The sequence below is a fragment of the Sceloporus occidentalis genome, unplaced genomic scaffold (assembly GCF_023333645.1).
Source record: "Sceloporus occidentalis isolate IW3139 unplaced genomic scaffold, rSceOcc1.0.p SCAF_3, whole genome shotgun sequence".
In the NCBI taxonomy this organism is placed as follows: Eukaryota; Metazoa; Chordata; class Lepidosauria; order Squamata; family Phrynosomatidae; genus Sceloporus; species Sceloporus occidentalis.
Window position 1 is genome coordinate 200532429 of NW_028316983.1, and position 15795 is coordinate 200548223.

Sequence of the window (15795 nt, forward strand, 5' to 3'; positions counted from 1 at the left end):
TATTTCTGCCTTAATCTGCTTAAGGAGCCATTTGCTTCTTCTCTTAGCTGTCCACAGTATCCTCAATACCCTTCAGCACAACATTTCAAATGTGTTTATTTTCCTCTCATTTACCTTCTTCACCTCTTCAGCTCTCAAATCTGTACATGGTAATGGGGAATATAATGGTTTGGACAATTCATAGAATCGAAGGCGGGATACAGACGGGCAAAAAGGGGTGTATTCATGACGTCATGAAGGTAGAGCCTTCAGATGGGCCTTACCTGAATGCCGCCATGAACACGCCCCCCGCACGCCCCAAGCGGGAAGAAGCGGCATTAAAAAAGTGCTGCTTTTCTCCGCTTCTTTTCCATTTGATGCGCAGCTGCGCAGCTCCGTCTGTAAGCTGCTGCACTGGTACGCCAGAATTGTTACGCCACTAATTTAAGTTGCCCATTTAAAAGCTCCGTGTCTGCTGCGTCGCATAATGAGTCGGGGTCCTGGAACATGCGCAGTTTGCAGTCAGGCTTTAATTGCAGCGTCAGCTGCCATGCAGGTGTGGAAGCTGCAGCACAGCTGCAGCGCATTTTAAGACTTGTAACCCTAAGCCTAACCCTAACCCTAGAGCAACATGTACGCATGCGCTGCTTGGAAAGTTTGGACTTTAAAGTGAACCCCTACACACATTCCTGTGCCATTTTCACCTAACAATAAAAACGCTAAAACTGTAAATATTTACATATATACAAGGGAGGTGATGGGGGATGGCAGGGGGACAGCGGTGGCAGCGGAGACAGCTGTAGCTGTGCATTGCAGATTCAGCAAGAGCGCGGGGACCAAAGGAGAGGAGGCATCTATGATGCTGGTGACACTGGCAAAGTGCAAGCGGACAAGGATGCCAACACCAGCTGATCACCAGCTGGCAGGAGACCACCATTGTTCTTGGGCAGAGCGAGGGGAAAAGTTTTAAAGGGGCTTGGGCGCTTTAAATGTGCCCATAGGCTTTCTGCTGCCGCTGCTTAGCGCTGCAGCTGCGCAGCTGCGCATCCGCCAGCCGGCAAAGGAAAAAAAAAGCCCCATTTTTGGCCGCCCGTGAGGAAGCTGCCTCTCTCTTTGCAGTGTCCTCCGAGGCGGCGGTTTGGAAACTGCGGGTCCGAAATGGACTCAGGTGAGACGTCTTCACTGCCCCCCATGTGGAAGCCCCATCTCCTGAGCCACGCCCCCGGGGCGGGCGGTCTGAAGGCTCCGTATTCAGCAGAATACACCTCCAAGACGTCTTCCCCTGCCCGTCTGTATCCCGCCATAGAGTTGGAAGAGACCGCAAGGGCCATCCAGTCCAACCCCCTGTCATGCAGGAAATCACAATCAAAGCATCTCCGACAGATGACCATCCAAGTGTTCAGAGTTATATCTTTGTACTTTAGGATCTTGTCCAGTTCCTTCATAGCTGCCCTTCCAATTCCCAGTCTTTTATGATCAACGTTTGATCCAAGGTAGGGGAACTTTTTAACTGTTTCAATTTCCTCACTATCTAGGTTAAATTTGTGTAGTTCCTCCATAGTCATTTTTTAAAATTCAGCATTGAGCCTACCTTTGCACTTTCTTCTTTGACCTTCCTTAGTGATTGTTCCAAGTCTGTGGTGTTTTCTGCCAGCAGTATGGTGTCATCCGCGTATATTAGGTTGTTAATATTTCTTCCTCCTATCTTTAATCCTCCCTTTTCAAAGTCTAGGTCTGCTCTTCGTGTGATGTTTTCTGCATATAAGTTGAACAGGTAGGGTGATAGGATGCAGCCTTGCCTGACATCTTTGCCGATTGGGAGCCACTCTGTTTCTCCATATTCTCTTCTAGCATATTCTCTTGTCCTAAGTACAGATTTCTCATCAGGATTACAAGATGTGGAGGCACTCCCATGCCCTTAAGAACCATCTGTATATATGTGTGTGTGTGTGTGTGTGTGTGTGTATATATATATATATGCTTCTTCCTTTTTTGAACCTTGATTGCACCTTTGGGATTTCTCTCTCCATGTATGTCTGGAGACTATTTTGGAGGATTTTGAGCATAATTTTGCTTGCATGGGAGATTAATGGTGTGGCCCTATACAAGCTGCAATCTTTTGTTCTTCCTTTTTTGTGGATGGGAATATATACTGATTGCTTCCAATCTGTTGGCCACCATTTTGTTTTCTATATTTGTTGGCATATTTTAGTTAGCGCTACAGCTGATTCTGTCTGTGTGGCTTGTAGCAATTCAATAGGAATATCTTCTGTTCTCGGTGATTTATTCTTCCCAGTTTCTCTTATTGCAGTTTCCACCTTACTTTATAGAATTTGGGGTTCATCTTCCTATGGTTCCTTGTTCCATGTATCACTCATTTTTTCATCTCTTTTATATAACTCTTCAATGTATTGCATCCAGTGTCTTTTTATTTCTTATTGATATTGTACCACATTCTTTTTCTTGTCAATTTGTAAGCCGCTCTGATAGCCTTTTGGATGAAGAGCGGAGTATAAATAATAATAATAATAACAACAATAACAACAACAACAAAGCATCCCGGCCCTTGGTGTGAACTTGCCTTTGAGTTCTTGGATCTTGTGGAAGAGGTTGCTTGTTCTTTTTTTGTTATTGTCTACTATCTCTTTGCCTCTGTATCTTTGTACACTATTCTTTGTACAGGTGCATTCATGGTTCTGCTTTACCCCCCATCTCCCTTTACTTTTGCCTCTCTTCTTTCCTTTATTGCTTGAAGTGTTTTATCTGTCATCCCTTGTTTCTTCTCTTTCTGTTTGACTGTCAGTCATGTATTTCTGCATTCTTCTTTAATTTTGTCCATTTGATCTGTAAACTGGATTTATCCCCCCCCCCCCCCCCCGCATGAATGAAGGATTAAAATAGAGGATGTTGTCTAGGATATCTGAAGAACAGTTAAAACTCATAATTAGGACATTAATTAAGACTGCACCTGCTGGTTAAAAAACAATACAGTATGTTCTCTTTCACTTAAGTGTGTTTTAAAATGTTCGTGAAAATTCTCAGTTCTGAGAGAATGAAAGAGACAGTATGGTATCTTCATGGATACTTTATCACTTTGGACTAAATTAAAATACCAGCCTAGTTTTAAAGGTGAGGAATTCAAGTTAGCAAGACAGAAAGCGGTCCCAGGAGGCAAGGACTTTAAGAAACAGGACAGCTGAAAGAAGAAGGAAGCGAGCAGCAGACGGAAAGACTAAATGTTTGGGTGTTAATTTGAGATAAACCTGCAACTTATTCTCATCCCAGTTCCTCACGCTATACTCCTACTCTTCCCACACACATCATTTCTCTCTTCTCCTTCCAGTCAATGTCTATTTCTGTTTAGGTCAGTAAGATACAAGGGTGGGCCCAAGCCACAAACTCTTGACAAAAGCACATGAGACTCAGTGAAAATGTGGGTTGACTCACATGCTGTTAGTCACACAATTACTTTCCAACTCTTCACTACTGGCTAAATTTACATAAATGTAAATCTCACTTATTCTATACAGTCGGCCCTCCTTATATGCGGATTTGCCATCTGCGGATTTGAGCATCCGCGGATGGCAAATCGGGAAATTGTCCCCAATGGCAGCGCGCGTGCACACGCGTCGCCATTGGGGACAATTTCCTTCTCCTCCCTCCCTTCCCTCACTTCCCTCCTCGCCTCCCTCCCTTCCCTTCCCCTTACTTACCTTCTCGGCGCAGCGACTTGGCCTCTGCCGCCGCCGCTGCGGGGAAAGTCGGGTGGCAGCTGCGGCGGCGGAGGCCAAGCCTCGGCTTACTTGCCGCCACCGTGAAAGGGCGCGATGGCGGTGCTGGAGGCCTCTTGGCCCCCAACAGCACCGCCACCGGGCCTTTGCCACAGCGGCGGCGAGGGAGGAGGGCTGCCGCACCGGAGGCCTTTAAGGCCTCCCGCGCCGGCATCCAGCCTCCTCCGGGCCGCCGCCGCTGCGGAAGGGGCGGGTGTCGGTGCTGGAGACCAAGAGGCCCCAGCACTGACACCCGCCCCTTCCTTGGCTGCGGAGGCCTGGAGGAGCCTGGGTGCTGGCGCTGGAGGCCTTGAAGGCCTCTGGCGCTGCTGCCCTCCGTGCCTCCTCTTCCAAAAAAAGGCGCGGAGGTGGGGAAGAGGAGGCGCGGAGGGCGGCAGCAGCAGCAGAGGCCTGCGAGGCCTCCAGCACCCACACCCAGCCTCCTCCAGGCCTCCGCGGCCACGGAAGGGCCAGGTATCGGTGCTGGGGCCTCTTGGCCTCCAGCACCGACACCCGCCCCTTCCGCAGCGGCGGCGGCCTGGCGGAGGCCAGATGCCGGCGCGGGAGGCCTTAAAGGCCTCCGGCGCGGCAGCCCTCCTCCCTCACCACCGCTGTGGCAAAGGCCTGGTGGCGGTGCTGTTGGGGGCCAAGAGGCCTCCAGCACCACCATCGCACCCTTGCACGGTGGTGGCAAGGAAGCCGAGGCTTGGCCTCGGCCGCCGCCGCCGCCACCCGGCTTCCCCCGCAGCGGCGGCGGCGGAGGCCAAGCCGCTGCGCCGAGAAAGTAAGTAAGGGGAAGGGAAGGGAGGGAGGCAGGGAGGGAAGGGAGGAGAGAAGCGAGGGAGGGGAGGGAGAAGGAACTTTTGTCCCAATGGCAGTGCGCGTGCATGCGCGCCGCCATTGGGACAAATGGGACTTGAGCATACGCGGATTTTGTTATACGCGGGGGGTCCGGAACGGATCCCCCGCATATAACAAAGACCCACTGTATTCTTAAGCAAAAACAGAGCTATGTTATGTAATGTACAGACTGTGCTTTGAGAAAAAATGGGAGATGCAGCCAACATGTGGAGGGCAACATGAATCTGATAATAAACTAAAACCAAACACTAGTTGCAATTAGATGACACCCACTAAATTAACTGATGAATAGTATATATATATATATATATATATATATATATATATATATATGTATGTATAATTGGTATAGTAGGTTAATGTCTAAATACCACAGGTTACTGCAGAAATTCTGTAGTTTAGTATTCATGTGGATACTAAAATCTGTGGGTGCTCAACTCCCATTAAATACAATGGTATCCCTTATATAAAATGGCAAAATCAAGGTTTGCTTCTGAACTTTATATATTTTTAAAAAATATTTTCAATCCATGGAAGCTTGACTCCATCCATATGGAGGGCTAATTGTATTGGTAGTTTTCTTGTACAAGTGATTTGGTGGGGGGTTACTGCTTTCCTACTACAGCAGTCCCTGGTGGCATCAATGCCAGTTCTACAGCCACAACGTTGTGAGTTCAAACCCACAGGGTTCCAGGTTGACTCAGCCTTGCATCTTTCTCTAGGTCACTAAAATGAATACCCAGCTTGTTGGGGGCAATTGGTTTACCGATTGTAAACTTCTTAGAGAGTGCTGAGTTCACTATGAAGCAGTACAGAAATGTAAATGCTATTGCTATTGCTCAAGGCAACTCACAATTAAGTAAATAAGCAACAATAATTCATGGGAAATTCACTAAAGCACCCATAGGAGTCAAAATTAGGATAAAGTATAAATTTAAAAAAAATTCTAGGCAATGAACTGAGTAGGAGCAGGAGCAACAGGAAAAAACACACACCTTTATTCATCTGAAACAAAAGTGGTGAACCTGTGGCCTTCCTGACATTGCTGGATTCTAACTCTCATCAGCCCAAGTCAGCACACTCACAAAAAATTCAGTTTGGCATGCTTTAACTGCCATGGCTCAATGCTACTTAATTCTGGGCATGTGTGGATGCAACTAATGAGAACCAGAACTGAACACCAACTAGGTGGCAGAAGAATCCCTAATCTTTTTCTAAAGGTTGACTAGGACTAAGCAAGGAGAAACCTGAAGGAGGGCATCACATAAAGATCATATTGAGTTGTATATAGGAACAAGCAGATATTTCGATAGCCTGGAACAAGACTGTTCATTAAGAATTGTACTTTAAAAAAAACAAAAAAACCCTATCACACTAAGTATAAAATTACTGTGAATCACCTCTAGGAACCATGCCAGGCTTCAGGGTCCTCAGCTGTTCCACTGACAGTTTAAAAATTGTCATTTCATTGCATCATATGAGAGAGGGCTGTTTTGTCTTATTTTTCCCAAGACTTTCACATGTTCACATTTCAAGATCCCTGAGTAGAAGGAAATTATATTCCACACAGCAGTTACAAGTTAATAACCTGACTGCCATATTCCAGACCACTTGATGTTTCTGAACAAGTTTTACAGCAAGCTGACAGACAATTTAGCAGCACGTCTATAAACGAGTTAAGTATTCATTAAAAAAAATTATCTCTAATAAAAGATGAACTCATTGACAGTGTAAATGTAGGCTAATTTTATGGCTTTTGCCATCAGCAGTGCCAAGTTACATACACAATACTTTCACAATGGTTGCATAATCTCTGTACAACAGCCCTGGAACTGCTGCACTTTACCTGGGTATAACACATGCTGAACTTGTAAACATGCTTAGGACTGCACTATTATTCTCTTTCCACCCATGTTCCACCTCATTGCTCCTTTATGTTCTACCAAGAAATCTCAGGAGTATCTGCTTTGCTTATCATTGCTCAAGGCATGGCAATGGTTGAGAAAAAGTGATTGTCGGTTAAAGTACACACTATAGCGTGGAGCCGCACCTCATTTTCTTTCTTACCCCAGACCTGAACATGACTTGAACCATTGTGCATGGCTAAGGAAACTTTAACTTCCAGCTATTCCCCCCCCCCCCCCCGCCAAATTCTCCCTTCCCTGAACAGTCTGTTGAAAGCAGTTTTCATTAGTACCAAATGAAGGTTGTTTGTTTGTTTTTTTTGTTTCTTTGTTTTTTAAATAAACCTCCTTGTGAGGTGTGTGTGTGTGTGTGTGAATTTATAAAATTTGGATTCAAGACGTTTATACCTTCCTTACCATGGCTCGCCCATGGGCAAGTCACACACTCTCAACTGCAGAGGATGGCAATGGCAAACTCCTTCTGAAGAAACTTGCCAAGAAAATCCTATGATAGGTTCGCCTTAGGATCGTCATAAGTCAAAAATGATTTGAAGGCACACAACAAGACCATGATGTGACAATCTAAATTAGGTCCAAAACACACTGCATAAATAATCCAGTTTCAGGTCACTTTAACTGCCTTGGCTCAGTGCTAGGGAACCCTGGGAATGGTAGTTTATTGTGGCATCAGAGCTCTCTAACAGAGGCTAAATGACTCACAAAACTATGGCCTGTTACAGACAGCCAAAATAAAGCTGCTTCGAGTCACAGTGGAGGTATGGTGTTTCAATGATGCATGCGTCCTAAGAGTCCAGAAGTCACACCAAAGCCACGCTCCAGCCCTAAGAACTGCAATGTATTTTGGACCTTAGGCTTACATAGTTTGGAGTAAGAAGTCACTGAGGTAGAGCCAGCAGACACTACATATTTAACAGAAGGTCTTCTTAGTCATAACACCCTATGTTACTAATAGCTTCCTCTTTACCACAAAGAATAATCTGAGAGTTGTTTGCCTCACTTTTTTTAATGGCTATGGAACTAGGAAAGGTCATAAACACACAACTTTACTTATACTGCTGCCAGGATCATACTTAGGCCATCTAGTCAAGTGTTTAATCTTCAGTAAGGGCACACACTGCGGAAATGTTAAGCTCTTTTATTGCACAATCCTAGGACTGTTTACTTAAGTAAACCACCCTGTGTGGAGTATACATCCTCTCTATAAGCATCCAGCATTAGAACCCTGATCCCACTGATTTAAGCAGTCAAACAAAACTCAAAAAGTAGAAAAGTACTCAACCTCAGCTGGGCTCCAGATGGAATGGTTGGACATGATACATTTAGTTCAGGCTAATTCTAGCAAATAACCCAAATATCCTTAAAAAGCACCAGATTCTGTCTGTTCTTGGAAGATCAGCAGCATCAGCCTTGGTTAATACTTGGGTGAGAGACCACCCAGGAATACCAAGTGCTGTAGGTCGTATTTCACAGAAAGGAACTAACAAAACATCAGAAAGACAAGTGGTGTACTGATTTGAGCATTAGACTAGGGCTGCATATGCACTGCAGAAATAATCCAGTCTGACACTGCTTTAACTGCCATCGGTCAGTGCTGTGGAATTCTGGGAACTGTAGTTTGTTTTGCCACCAGAGATGTCAGATAGGGATGATTGAACACCCCACAAAACCACAATCACCAGAATTCCATAGCACTGAGCCATGGCAGTCAAAGCAGTGTCAAACTAGATTATTTCTGCAGCCTAGGACAGTGGAGACCAGGGTTCCAATCCCTGATTGACCACAGAAACCTACTGGGCAACTCACACTCTCTCAGCCTCAGAGGAAGCCAAGGGCACCCCACTTCTGAACATATGACCCTGTGATAGGGTCGCCATAAGTCAGAAATAGGGTGACCAGATTTCCTCCTTTTCCAGAACATGTCCTACAATTCAGCCAGGATGAATTCCAAAATGCCTACCGTTCTGAGCAGGACGAAGAAGCATGAATTTATATTTATAGGAGTAGAATTCAAAGATATAGCTGTGTTAGTCTGTAGAATCAATATGTAGAGAGATCTTTGAGTCTAACTGAAAGAAAGAAATTGGCAGCATGAGCTTTCATAGACTTCAGTCTACTTCCTCATGCATCTGCTACAAGATTTCTCTACGTACTATTTATAGGAGTGTTTTTTAAGCTGTTATGTGGCCATGTTCTCCATTTTTTTACTTGACTATCCCACACTTTGCAGTGCCTTGTCCTTCTTTGAGGCAATCCTTTAATCCAGTTTGAGACCACTTTAACTGCCCTGGCTCAATGTTAGGGAATTCTGGGAACTGCAGCATTTGTGAGACATTTAGCCTTCTCTGTCTGAGAGCTTGGGTGCCACAACAAACTAGAATTCCCAGAAAACATGCAGGGGTATATGTGTTGGCCATTTAACAAATGCAAATAAAAAATCCATCAGGGATACCTTTATTGGCCAACTGAAATGCACAATATACTTGTTGCAAGCTTTCGAAGCTCCATGGGCTTCTTCATCAGACAAGATGTTACATACCAAACAGGAGGGGGAAAAAACAATTGGAGATGTTAGTCAGATGCCTGCATATTGTTTCAGTCCTTAGTAAAGATGTTATGATGGGGAAGATATATTTTGTGCAAGCAGACTCCTCCTCCTTCTGGCCAGACAGCAATAGGGAGAATTTCAAAGTCCAGGAAATTTAAAGTCCATTTGCATCTCAACAAGGACCCCTCTTTTGCAATCCAATTCCAGTGAAGTCACAGGCCTCTTTGTAGGCAGTGAACAATGGATTCCTCAAGAAGTCTTTGCATCAGGTACATTTTTGGTGGTGTAGAAGTAAAACATGCGAATTCAGTCCAAATTTAAGAAGAAGAAAATGGTTTTACCTTGTTAGAGGTCCCAGTCCCAGAATTCCTTAGCATTGAGCCAGGGCTGTTAAAGTAGTCTCAAACTGGATTATTTCTGCAGTGTGTTGAAATGCCTCCTGGAATTTTGTCCTTTCAGTCAGGAGCCATTTCAGGACTTTGGGGCTGAGACTGGGTGACCAGATGCCCTCCGTGCCTCAAAGGAGGACAAGGTGCTGCAAAGTGTGGGGCAGTCAAGAAAAAGATGTAGAGAACATGGCCACATAACAGCTTCAAAAACATTCCTATAGATATAAATTCATGCTTCTTAGTCCTGCTCAGAATTTGGGGGAGGGGGGGGCATTTTGGAATTGCTCCTGGCTGAAATGGAGGACAGGTCCTGGAAAAGGAGACTCTCTGGTCACCCTGAATTATGGAGACGCTACCACAGGCTTTTGCTGCTGTTGTTGTTGAGAAGTGTGTGTGTGTCTGGGAAGGGGTTGCCCTTGGCTTCCCCTGAGACTGAGAGAGTGTGACCCAGGTCACCCAGAAGGTTGGAACGGAGGACAGGTCCTGGAAAAGGAGGACGCCTGGTCACCCTGTTTCTGGCTTATGGCGACCCAACCAAGAGGTGGTGGCGTTGCCCTTGCCTTCCTCTGAGGCTGAGAGAGTGTGAGCTGCCCAAGGAGTCCCAGAAGGCTGAAATGGAGGACAGGTCCTGGAAAAGGAGGACGCCTGGTCACCCTTCGAGGGGGGCTGAGGAGGGAAGTGGCGACAAGGGGGGGGGGGGAGCCAAGAAGCAAAGGACCGACAGGCCCGGGAAGAGGAGGCCCTCATTTCCCCGCCTGCATCCCTGGCTGGGGCCCAGAGCCTGAGGGCCAAGCAAGGCCCCCAGAAGAAGCCCAACCACCAGCCCCGCTCTCTTGGGAAGGGAGGGAGGGAGGGAGGGAGGAAAGAGACATTACCTACGGACTGCGTTGGAGGACGGAGCCAGCAATGCCCGCCCGGGGGAAGAGTGTGTGCTTGTGGGTGTTGCGGTGTTGTTGTGGTGGGGAGAAGCAAAGGCCAACCGCCCGCCCATCGCCTCGCCTCCACTGTTTCCGCGGTTCCTGGAAGGCAGCAACCGTTAAGGCCTAGCCTTGGCAAAATGGAGGCCCTCCTCCCTGAACCAGGACGAGGGAGAAGAAGCCCTGCTTAAGGCAGCAGCAGCCCAGCAGAGGATGGATCATGGGGGCGAAACCAGGGGGAGGAGGGCTTTCCTTTTTAAAAATTACTTCTTTATTAAACAGTTATTTATACAACACAAAAACTAAAAAGGAAAGCAAGAGACAGACAAATAACAAAAAAACATTATACACGCAAACAAATGTGCACAATCCTCTTACTTAATTACGAATTAATACTTCACCTAAAATCCATCAGGCTTTTAAACTACATTGAAATTCGCTAGTTATCATAAAACCCAATTCGACCTCATTGCGATGTTTGAATTCAGCCCACTGTCATTCCTCTTGGGCAGAAGGTTGAAATGGAGGACATGTCCAGGGAAAGAAGGACCTCTGGTCACCCTCCTCATAGAAATGTCAATTCATGCTTCTTAGCCATGCTCAAAAGGGTAGGACGTTTGGTCATTCCTCCTGGGCAGAAGGTTGAAATGGAGGACATGTCCAGGGAAAGGAGGACCTCTCATCACTGTGCCTGTGAATGAGATCTCTTCAAGCCCCTCTATCCTCTACCCTTCAGGTCCTATATAGGCCCATGATGGTCTACCTGGTTGAGTCCATCCATCTGACATGGGGTCTACCTCTCTTTCTACTTTCCTCTGCCTTCCCCAGCATCATTGAATTTTCTAATGCCTTCTCTTGATTTCCTCAACTTCAGATTTGCTTTTTATGCACTGATTTAAAAGCTTATTTTGTTTAAAATTTCACTTGTTTCGCCTGGAGGACTGTACATGTTCAAGTTGTGGTTCAAAAACCAGAAATTAGAAACTTCTTCATCTTCAAATGTGATGTAGGCAAGTTACAGACCGCCTGTTTGGGGCGGGCTGCACCCGCCCCTTTCCCCGGTGTATCGGGGCCTCAGTGGTTAGACCGGCAGCTGCTGAGGCCCCAATCCGCCGCTTTCCAGGCTGTGGGGAAGCGGCAAAAGGCTGCTTCCCCGCAGCCTGAAAAGGGGTGTCCCTGGGGCTTCAAGCCCCAAGGACACCCCACAGCGGCGGGGAGGAGGAGAAAGGGGCCGCTTGGCCCCTTTCTCCTTTGGTCCACTGGGCGCAGTCGTGTGAAGGCTGCACCCAGTGGACCAAACCAGGAAGGAGCTCCGAAACAGAGCTCCTTCCTGCTCCGCGCTAAGGGCGCACTAAGCGCCCTGGCGCGGAGCGAGGACATCACATCCACGCCGCCCCGTATAGAGGCGGCGCGGTCGTGATGTCCTCATGTGGAACGTGAGGAATGGCCGCTGCCATTTTGTGCACGTGGAGCACGCACTAGGGTTAGGGGGGTGCAGAAGCACCCCCCTTTCTAATCCTAGTACGCGCTCCATGCGTACTTTCCTGCCCGTTTGTAACGGGCCATTATTTTTGTAGGGAGCGCAAACGTTAATCCAACATTTCCTAGGGGTGTGGGGCATAGAAACATTGGAAATTGGGAACCACAATCCTATTCCCTTCTTAGGCTCACCTTTCACTATTGTAGTGCACCCTTCACTTGTTTCTTATCCACTTGCACTGCTTGTGTTCCCATCGATCCTACTCCCAACCTTGCCTTACCTTGTACCAGTACAGTGCACCACTCTCCTGCTTCTTGCACACCACTGCTCATTCTCCTGCCTCTCTTGCTCCCTCACCCGGTGCCCTCACAGTACTCCCCTCACTTGCTTCTTATGTACTACCACTTACTCTATCGCCCTCCTACTCCTTACCTTGTGTCACTTCACACTCTTGCCGTGTGCCCCTACCATCCTTCTTGCACTCCATCACTCTCACTGCTCACTCTCGCATTCCTCACACCAGAAATTCCTGGGTGGACTTGTTTCTTGGGGAACCATTTGACAGAAGAGTGTCTGTATGTTTCCCCCCATATTTCTGTCTGCACAAGTCTTATTTTAAAAATGAAAGCTTGGAACCCAAGCCAGCGGATGGTCCAAACAAGCACCAAGACGTCTAGAATCCAGCTGAAACCTGGCTATTCAGGTAACATTGCAACCCTACCTTTAGGTTGGACAATGCTTTATACATGTTAGAGTACAGCTTCCATCAGCCCTAGCCACCATTAGGGAAACATTAATGGGAATTGCAGAGGATGAGTCTAACTCTGGAGGGTGATTTGATTCTCACCTCTACTCTCAATACTGCAGCATCCTATTCTTTGCCTGTCGTCTGCCTCTATGTGGTATCACAGTGCAGATGAGACCCAACCGGGTCAATCCACTGCACACCACTTGGGCTATGATGGGTAAGCAAGGGGAGTAGAAGCCAGACTAAATTCCTAGGAACTGTTGTGAACATTCTGTCTTCCACCGGTGACACATATAGCACTGCTTGAGAACCACTGGTCTTTCAACCCTACGTGGTGAGACAGGGTGCATGAGCAGAAAGACGAGGAGAAGATCCACTCACTGGATGATAGGGTGGATAAGATAGGGTTCAATGGGGAGTCTCCCTAAGGTGTGCTGCCCAAAGAAGGAATTCAGGTAAAAAGAACTAGAAGAGATCCCAAAATGCAAAGATATACAACTACAGTGGTACCTCGGGATACGAATTACCCAGGTTACGAAATTTTCAGGATACGAAAAAAACCCATAGGAAATTATTGTTCCGGGTTAAGAAAGTTTTTTCGGGTTACGAAAAAACTTTTGGTGCTTTTCTGCGCGATTTCACACCAAATCGCGGCTTTTCCCCATTAGCGCCTATGGGGATTCGGCTTGCGAAAGCCTTTCGGGTTACGAAATTGACAGCGGAACGAATTAATTTCGTAACCCGAGGCACCACTGTATGCACAAAAGTTAGGTTGAAAGGAAAGGGGAGGAGGAGGCTTGCCAAGGGAAATTGGGCTGCGGGGCTAAGCCAGGGGATGTAGGAAAATCATGCTGCAGGAGAAGGAGCCTCTTTTATTTTTGACAATTTTTGCGCATGATTTTTTGAGTGACATGTCTGTGTGCTTGCTTGTGCTACTTTCATTTCCTCTTGCTCCTGAATTATTATTATTAGTGTTATTATATGCAGATGCTACAATCAGAATGCCTGAGCTGCATTTCCCTTTTACTCCCAATTGATTCCATGGGTCAGTTGGAACTGACAGGTCACTCTCTCTCAGCCTGTCCTGGACTGTGGCCAGCACACACAGACACACACCGATAAGGAAGTCAATTAACTATGAAGCTAGAAGTAGTCCACAAACCTTGCAGGGACAGAGTGAACAAGCAAACCGAAAGACAAGCCAAAGTCAGGATAACAGAGGTCACAATAGTCAGTCCAGTCCAGGGTCAGGTCAGCCAGAAGGTAGCAATAGTCCAGCCCATTCCGAAGTCAAGAGTCAAGATACAGGGAGCCAGTGCAGGCAGCAGTCACACCAAAGGATCATGCAATAAACTCTGGCACTGAGTTGGTGTCTCTCTGCTCTAAGTAAGGGAAACTCTCCCCTGTGCCACCTGAGGCTGATTTGCTAATTGCTTCTCAGCAATTCTCTGGGATCTGCGTCTGCCAGCACTTTCAGCCCTGCGTTGTCTATAGGAGGGAACCTTCAAGCTTGGTTCCTCCCCAGAGTCACCACTAGGCTGCTGTACCACCAGAGGAATCCCACCCCATCCTCCTCCTCATCCTCTGAGACCTGCTCTTGGCTGGCCATGACACAGCCTCATTGGAAGGCAATGGCAAAGCTCCTCTGAAGAGAATGTAAGCAGGAGGAAAAGGGTCAGGTCAGGTCAGGTCAGAGGCAGGGCATGAACGGAGCTCGCATCAGCCACTCCCCCCCCCCTTTTAATAAATAATAATAATAATTTTTATTTTTACCCCACCTTTCCATAAATATGATCAAGGCGGCTTACAAAATTTAAAACGTTACAATACAGGATAAAAAATTCAATATAATGGTTAAAAACATTACTACAAGGAATAGGAACAGGAAATCAATAAAATACACATGTCAATGGCAAAGAGAAAGAGAAATCAATTTACAATGGTCCGGGGTCGAAAGGGAGAATAAGGGGCAGGAAAATGAACAATTTAACTAAGGTGGGAAGGCCAACCGAAATAAATACGTTTTCAGATTTTTCTTAAAGATATCTAGTGAGGCGGCGGAGCGAAGCTCTACAGGGAGCTTATTCCAAAGTGAAGGGGCAGCGATGGCAAAAGCCCTCTGTGAGGTCTGTGCAAAATTTGACCTAGGGACCTCCAACAAATTTGTCCCAGATGTTCTAAGTGTGCGGGGCAGATTATATGGGGAGAGGCGGTCCTCCAAGTACCCTGGGCCCAAGCCATTTAGGGCTTTATAGGTCAAAACCAACACCTTGTATTGAGCTCGGAAGCGAATAGGCAGCCAGTGAAGGTCTTTTAAAATAGGTGTTATATGGTCCGACCTGGAACTGCCAGCGACCAGTCTAGCTGCCATATTCTGCACCATTTGCAGCTTCCGGGTTTGGTACAAGGGTTGCCCCATGTAGAGCGTATTGCAGAAATCTAGTCGAGAGGTTACCAAAGCATGTACAACAGATTCAAGGTCCTTACGGTCCAGGTAGGGACGCAACTGGCGTATCAGCCGAAGCTGATAACAAGCACTCCTGACCATCGCATCCACCTGAGAAGTCAGCTGGAGCGACGAATCAAGGAGCACTCCCAAGCTGCACACCGAGTCCTTCAGGGGGAGCGTGACCCCATTCAGGACCGGGTGACAGATCTCACCACCCGAAACCGGGGAACCTATCACCAGTACTTCCGTTTTCCCTGGATTCACACTGAGTTTGTTCTCCCTCATCCAGCCCATTACCGATGCCAAGCAGGCATCTAGAGGAGAGATGCCATCCTTAGTTACTGCATCAGTCGGAGACATAGAGAAGACTATCTGGGTGTCATCAGCGTACTGATAACACCGCACCCCGTGTCTCCGGATGATCTCTCCCAGCGGTTTCATGTAAATGTTAAATAGCATAGGGGACAAAATCGCTCCTTGAGGGACACCAGATGTAAGGGCCCTCCTATCGGAGCGACAGTCCCCCAGCTCCACCATCTGGGATCTGCCCGAGAGGTAGGACTGGAACCACTTTTTAATTTTTTTAAAAATTATTTTTGACAAAATATGCACATTTTTTTTTCTTGAGGCAGATATATAGATGGATAGAATGTGGCTAGCTACTTGTTCCCTTTCCCTTTTATTTGCTGGCTTCCAGCAAAGGGGAAATGTTGCAAAGGGCAAGCCTTTTTT

The 15795-nt window shown here is 46.9% G+C and overlaps 1 pseudogene across 1 annotated transcript in view; it reads right to left on the reverse strand.

Moving 5' to 3' along the window:
- Window positions 1-10501, reverse strand: part of LOC149317346 (epidermal retinol dehydrogenase 2-like) — a 48947-nt pseudogene extending 38446 nt beyond the window's left edge. Inside the window, exon 1 of the transcript XR_016280623.1 lies at window positions 10345-10501. The product of XR_016280623.1 is annotated as an epidermal retinol dehydrogenase 2-like (transcript). The remainder of the gene's footprint in view (window positions 1-10344) is intronic.
- Window positions 10502-15795: the final 5294 nt, after the last annotated feature.